The sequence below is a fragment of the Pseudonaja textilis genome, chromosome 1, assembly GCF_049901715.1.
Source record: "Pseudonaja textilis isolate UNSWEBS1 chromosome 1, rPseTex1.2, whole genome shotgun sequence".
In the NCBI taxonomy this organism is placed as follows: Eukaryota; Metazoa; Chordata; class Lepidosauria; order Squamata; family Elapidae; genus Pseudonaja; species Pseudonaja textilis.
Genome location: NC_141990.1, coordinates 300902448 through 300909828, shown reverse-complemented (window position 1 = coordinate 300909828; position 7381 = coordinate 300902448). Strand labels below are relative to the sequence as shown.

Below are 7381 nucleotides of genomic sequence, written 5' to 3'. Positions count from 1 at the left end.
CAGTTAGTTGTAAGTCACATTTTTCAATGCCACTGTCATTTTGAATGGTCACTAAAATAATTAGTGACTTGAACTGTAAGTCAAGGACCTAATCTAGTTTATAAAAAAATCAAGAGATGAAGGATTTTTTTAATAAAAAAATAAGGATTATTATATTAGGCATGTCAAAGACCAGGTCTGGCCTTTGTCTGGAGCTCCAAGAGTCATACTCCAAAAGAGTAAGTGGGACCAGGAAAAAACCTAATTTTGCTTTAACTTAGTTAAATAATGGGTTTATTTGATAATTTCCCCCTTCTGTCTCCTTAAAAACTAGATTGAAGTTGGGAAACAATTTGGAGGTCACTTTCCAAATCTGAGCAGTTGCCTTTGCCCTAGCCATGTCCTACTAGTGATATCCTCTTACATCTGTAAATCCCATATAGCAACAGGAACTGGTTTCAAAGAGGGTGATCTCGCAGTAATCTTATTCATTAAGTCTTTGAATCTTGCTCCCCTAACTCATCAACCTTACCCTTCCCATGCTATCACAAAAGCTTTCACTGTCTACCCAACATCAGCATCTGTCTGTGTCAAAGGCTCTAGGCAGCCGTAATGTTCTACCGCAGCATGGCATTCAACTGTAATCAAAAGACCTGCTGCAACAGAAGCCCTTGCTGGTGATTTCTTCCCAGCTCAAAGTCTTGGCAATGCAGCCTTGGAGCAGGCATATGAACAGCTGTCCTCCTTGTCCTCTTATTGAGCACCGTAGAGCTGGTAAAGAATGACCTTGCTCAAGGAATAGCACAATGCAACACAAGAGCAATAGCTGGCAATACAAGAGTTACACTATGGGGACTGTAGTGTCATTGCTCTCTCTCTCTATCTATCTATCTATCTATCTATCTATCTATCTATCTATCTATCTATCTATCTCCATGTGTGAAGGCACAGAAAGTTCAAGGCACACATAGAAAAAAGAAAATGAAAGATGCACAGTTCCAAATTTGAAGTAAAAAATTCTTCTATTCCCTTTCCATTAGGAAATCTTTACTCTTAAGATATTTGGATGAGGAAGAAAGAGCAGGACATTTCATTTTATTTCATTACATGAACCCACTTCATGTGGTCTACCTAGCCAGGATAATCAAAAGTATAGCACTAACACAGGTCTATTTAGTGGAGATAACATTTATTGTTATAGAGTAGGGATGTCAAACTCAATTTCATTGAGGGCTGCATCAGGGGGGCAGGGGCAGCATGGCCAGGGGGGCAACTTGATGTTACTCATGTTGGGGGGGTGCCTGTGGCCCAAGCACTCTGCCAGTGAAAATGGGCTCCCGAGCTCTGTTTTGGCAACGACTGCCTCCTCTACCAGCAAAAACAGGACCCCTGAGCTCCACTTTTTGCTGATAGAGGGCTGTAGGAGGCCATCACAGACCTCCCAAGCTCCATTTTCACTGGGAGAGGCACCATGGGCCAGGTCTTTGCTGTTTCCAGGGCAGCCCCACAGCACCCTTGAGTTTAACACCCCTTTTATAAAGAAAGAAAACATTAGTATCCATTATGTGATGATTATGATGATTGTTACAATAACAAAAGAATACCACAAAGAATCAAAGGAAAAAGGGGGAAAAACCAGATAGAATGCAATGAATCCCAGAATGTTCCCTCCGATAATTGCCAGGCAATGCTCAAGATCCCTTTTTGAATAAAATTCTAGGAAAAGTACTGAAAGTCAATTAGATTTTCTTGAATAAATCAGTCACTGGAGCATTTTCCAATGTGAATTCAGACCAGCAGCTTTGGTCAAACATGTGATCCATTCATAGAAAACAGACACAGACACACAGACAAAAAAACAAACAAACACAGAGAGGGAGAGAGAGATCGAGAGAGAGAGAGAGAGTTCAGGAGTTGCATTTGTACCTTGAACAACAGAGGCCTACAATTTTGCCTACTTCAGCATCCTCAGAAGACAGCAACAAAGCAACTCCAAATATAGAGAGAAATGTTCATATATACAGAGTATGGCCACCCCACTCAACCAAAAGACTTTTTTTCCAGAAGTTAAGTTCTTGGTAGACATTCTTCATTGGCTGTATCTGATTTCATGGATTACTGATGTGGAGGCCTGTGATGTGTCTTATTTTGTGTTATGGCATGCTTTGCTTCAATCCTTTTGTTTGCTGTTTCTTTCTGATGCGTGAGATCTCAAAAAAAAAGAGGAATTTCCTATCAGATGAATCACTTGAATTGATGGTTATTAACAACATTCTTCTTAACTACTGTGTATCTCCTCTGCAGAATCAGTATACTGATTACACTACATGGTTGGGATGGATGGATTCACTTTCTACACAAGTGTCGGCAGAAGCCCAATTGAGAGCTTCACAAAAGAATAAATGGAGCCAACAATACACCTTTTTGAAAGATGTTTTTCAAATGCTAACAATGAAACAGAATTAGTGATGCATTCTCATTTTTGCAGGCGTTTGTTAGAATCTGAAACTCTGACACTGCTCTGAGTGATTTTCAAAATACCTATACAATCCAATTGGCAGCCTGAGTTGCATATTTGTATTATCTTGGCAGATGTTAAATTTCTAATGAATAATTATTGAGATTCTTATCCTGTCTCCCTTTCTTTAATAGACATGTGCTTGGACTTTCAAATGGCTTTTGACAAAAGCTCCTGAGGAAGCATAGCAATTATGTGATAAGAAGCATTCTTAGTGGACAAGAAACACAGATATATAAAGGGAGAGGTGGACAAAGGCTATATCCCCTTTAGCAATAGAATCTGGAGAAAGCCATGATGATATCAAAATAACACCTGCATGTCATCACACAAAAGGCACCATAATGTAATCATATCACAATCCTTGTTAAATAAGTCAGTATGCCTTTGGCACTGTAGTATCATGACAAACATGTTGAGATTTCTATCTTCTTGCTCCACTCCATAGATATGTCACGTGTGCTCACTAGCAATTTCACATACAGTATCATCCAGCTGTTACCAAAGAGATTTAAAGCCTGAACTCATTATTGTTCTTTTGGCACAAAAGCAATTGGATGACTCTAAAGACACTGTTGGCTGCTAATTTTTACATGATCTATGTGGGATCCTAATAAAACTGTATTGGGACTAAGAATATTTAACTAGTTTGCAGACGACATAAAAGATAAAAAAAGAGAAAATGCTAATGGATGGAAAATAATGGTTAAAACTAATAACAGAACAGTAAAAGTAAAAACATTTTAGAGGTGTTTGGCCAACACAGAATCCCAGCTACTTGGTTGTGCCTTTCTGCAACAGTCTGCACTTTGGATCCTATCTATTGTGGTAAGTAAAATTATAGAATTATGTTCTGAAAAGAAATGTGCAATAAAACAGCTGAGGCAGGTAGGCCAGCCATCTAAATCTTAAAATGAGAAAACAGTATAGTAAAATACAGAGACACCAATTAAAGACCTTCCCTGGAATGTGGTATGATTTTTATGGTGTAAGCTTCTTCCACACTCAAAAGTGGAGGAAGTGCAGAAAGAAACTATGATGATGACACAAAATTGCATCTTTTGTAGCTTTAACTACAATTTGGGTGTAAAAAAGAAATCTTAGCAAGGACATTTTCTGATATGTGCAGTTCTGTCATAAAATATGTTTATCCAGCTTGGATAGCTCACTGGTTTGTCAAAGGTCAGTCAGTCCAAGATGGAAATGTGACTATCCCTTGAGATGATCATTTGCGATAAGATGGACTCTGTTACATGAGATGCAATCTAATCATAAATTTAAAGTTCTGCCACAGTGGGGTTCGTTTACAACTAAAGGTGCAGATTTCAAAACACAAGACTACCCTTGTCCTTGGACAAATAATTCTCTGATACATTATGCTCTGGATTTGTTGAAGTACATAAAAATGATTACTTCTCCTCTACGCGCTTTGGCAATTGGGGTCATGAGGGCAGCACTGTCTGGATTCCTTTTTTTCCTAGTTTGGAGAAATTGAACTCTTTGCAATTCAACATGTCTGCATGTTTGCTTAGCCATTTAGTGAGAAGTTTCAAATTTCCTCACAACCCAGTGCTGTGAATGAAATTTTCTTTCCTTCTTTAATTTATTTTGACTTATATACCCATTCAACTCAGGTTATGACTCTGCTGGCTGACAAACAAATTGTAAAATCATCATAAAAGGAATATGTATCAAATACAGACAAATCAAATACTAATTTATATAGTATAATATCCCTTAGAGATGGACTCATTCAATCTTCTGGCCCTGTGCCCATGAAAACAGCCAGGTCTTCAGTGTTTTACAAAAGGTACTTGAGGTCACTCTAAATATTAAAACTCTAATTCATTTCATCTAAAAATTGCCTTTGGATACATTGAGTAGTATATGCAGTGGATACATACTCAGAAGTCATTTTAGTTTGCAGTTGTGTTGAGAGGTGCTTTTTATGCCTGGTTTAGTTCTGATGGGGATGTTTCAGAAGAGTGCAGGATGTGGGTGTTTTAGCAGGTGTGGATGGCAGCTTACCTGTCTAGATCTGGATCTGTGCTGCTGCTGAATGCTTGAGTAAAAGCAAGTCTAGGTTTCGGATGAGCTCTATGGACTGGTTTACACCTGTAAGTTAAATAGAGGGGGACTTTGGACCTGGCAGGAAGGTGGTGTGGTGATGATGGTGGGGGTTGGTTTGTTCAGGTAATATGGAGCAGCCAGTAACAAGATAGTGGTGATGGGCAGAGGGAGTTATGGTGGAACACAGGAAGGCATACTCAGAGCTTTTTACTGACTCTTCCTTTCAGTGGGCTCAATCCCAATTCCCAGTCACTAGATCAAGAGTGGCCATGGCCTTATCATAGATAAGACAGTATGTGTAACTGAGATCTGAGTGAGGGTCCCATATCAGAAATGTACCTACCTGGCTTTTGAGTGAGGACCAGTTACAACTTCAACAAAGGGACAGAGGAATGGCTTTGTTCATCCAGGAGACTCTGGTGACCTTCATAGACATTTCTTCACAGATAATGAAATGTGAAGCTCTGTTTGAGAAATCGGGCTCCAGTGAACAGATGGGATTACTATCTCTGTACTGATCTCCCTGCTGCCCAGAAGCTTCCCTGCCTGAACTCTCCATACTGTACTGAATTGGCTTTGATTTCCCCAGACTTATGGTTCTGGGAAATGTCAATATGCCTTTGCTGGACTTGGAGTCTGAAGTTACTGAGGAAATCAGGGTCATCCTGGCAATCATAAACCTATCCCAAATCACTAAGGGCCAGATAGAATTCACATATTGGATCAGTTTTAGTCTCAGGTTGATATCAGTGTGATTTGGAGATGGGGAATATCACTTTTTATTGCTCTGGAATTCTTGAGTTTTACTGGATTTCTTAAGGACATTCATATGAATCTGATTTTCTTCTCCTGTCTCTTTCTATACATGTGCACCTTCCACTCAGTGTTAATTCCTGATGACTGTCTAGACTGATCCCTGCAAATTTATTGGCAAGATTTCAGTTGTGGTTTGGCATGTCTGTTTCCTAGGACTGAGAGAGACACAAAACTTATCACTGGATCTTCCGGAGTTGAATGATCCCTGACCTTTTTCTGATCTTCCCTTTTGGGAAAGGTTTTGAAAAGGTAGTTGGTCAGCAGCTTCAGAGAGGATAGATATTGTTATTAGATGTTATCTGATACCTTTCAGTCAAATTTCATATCTGTATCAAAGTAACATTTATTTATTTATTTAGTTTCACATTTTTGGACCACCCTTCTGTCTCAGAGAGGGTGGGGTACATTAACATACAGCAAATATACAGCATATAAAAATTTTAAAAAATTAGAAAGGTCTTAAATTAAACAGTTAGAAAGGATCTGTTAAAGCCTTGTTAAAATTAGTTTAAAAAGTAAAGGGAGGCCTCTTAGAGTACCAGTCAGTGATATGGCAATGTGCATCTCTGGGCTTCTTACATGAGGCCTCAGAGCCATGTTTTAATTTTTCTTCAGAATTCCAGGAACCTGGGGTCCTGCTCCACCTCTGGGGGTGGGTGGGTGGAGAATATCACAGGGTGGAGGAAATGGGGATATTGATAACATCTGTAGATGACCTATAGTGGAACTGGACTGGAGATGGTGCCTTCCTCTGATCCTTTTTGATATCCTGATGACCTTCAGTATCACTGATCTTCTGTATGGTTTCAGGAGGTTGTGAGTGGGAAGCACATCATTATGTTTCTCTTTTTTCCAGGTCACTTCCAACTGGTATTAGTGAGATTTCGGGGAGGCCCTTTAGTTTAGTTTATTTTATTGTCATTGCAGCTCATACAACGAAATCAAATACCATCTTCAGTGCACATCATGACCATGAGCATGAAAATAAACACAAACACACATCCTTCACCCTTCACACATTGAACTGGAAACCCCCGACACCACACCAACACTGCACTATACAGCAGAACTCAAAAGAGCTACTGGGATAGAAGTGGTTTTTCAGCCTATTTGTCCTTGTTTTTATTATTCTGTACTATCTGCCAGATGGTAATAGTTCAAAAAAAGAGTTCCCAGGATGAGAAGGATCTTTGGGAATGTTTTGAACTTTCTTAAGGCAGCAAGAGCTATAAAGCTCTTCCAAAAAGGGGAGAGGGCAACCAATGATCTTCTGGGCAATGACATTAACCCTCTGGAGTGCTTTCCTATCTGTCACTGTGCAATTGGCAAACCATACAGAGGTGCAATATGTCAAAATGCTTTCTATGGTGCAGTGGTAGAAGGTCACCAGCAGTTTCTCATTCAGTTATTGTTTTCTGAGAAGCCTCAGAAGCCCCCTTTGACTCATGCTTTGTGGGGTACCTCAGGCCTATCCTTGTTTCTGTTTAACATATTCATGAAGCTATGAAGACAAGCTAATTCCACTGGAGCAAGGCTGATAAAGCCACATTATACATGTCAATGAGATCTATTATACAAGTCAATCAGGTCTATTTATTATAAAAAATTGAATAATATACTAAAATAAATTTAACACCAATTCTTTTTTAGTGTTAATAATGCTTCGGCTATTTTTACTTAACATTTTATTTTTATTTTTGAAAAATTCAGTATAGAGTAGCTCCTGAGATTCCATACACTGACAAGGTTAAAAGTGTATAATCAAATAATAAAAATATAATAAAAAGCTATTTGATCCAGCAGGAATCCTGAACATCATAAAATCATATGGCAATTTTCAGAATCAGGCACCAAATGCTTGTTAAAATAGCATTATCTTAACAATTTTGAAGAATACAAACAAAGGATATCAGGCATATTTCTAAGGATAAGATGTTCAACAAAATGGCTACTATAGAGAAAGACTGCCTTTGGGTCTATGTCCCTTTGAATTCTTAG

The 7381-nt window shown here is 38.8% G+C and overlaps 1 long non-coding RNA gene across 1 annotated transcript; it reads right to left on the bottom strand.

Moving 5' to 3' along the window:
- Positions 1-2081: 2081 nt before the first annotated feature.
- Positions 2082-5072, bottom strand: LOC148128276 (uncharacterized). The gene is made up of 3 exons (XR_015741541.1): positions 4911-5072; positions 4526-4612; positions 2082-2189 (listed from the first exon to the last, which is right to left on the bottom strand). It is a non-coding gene; the product is annotated as an uncharacterized LOC148128276 (long non-coding RNA).
- Positions 5073-7381: the final 2309 nt, after the last annotated feature.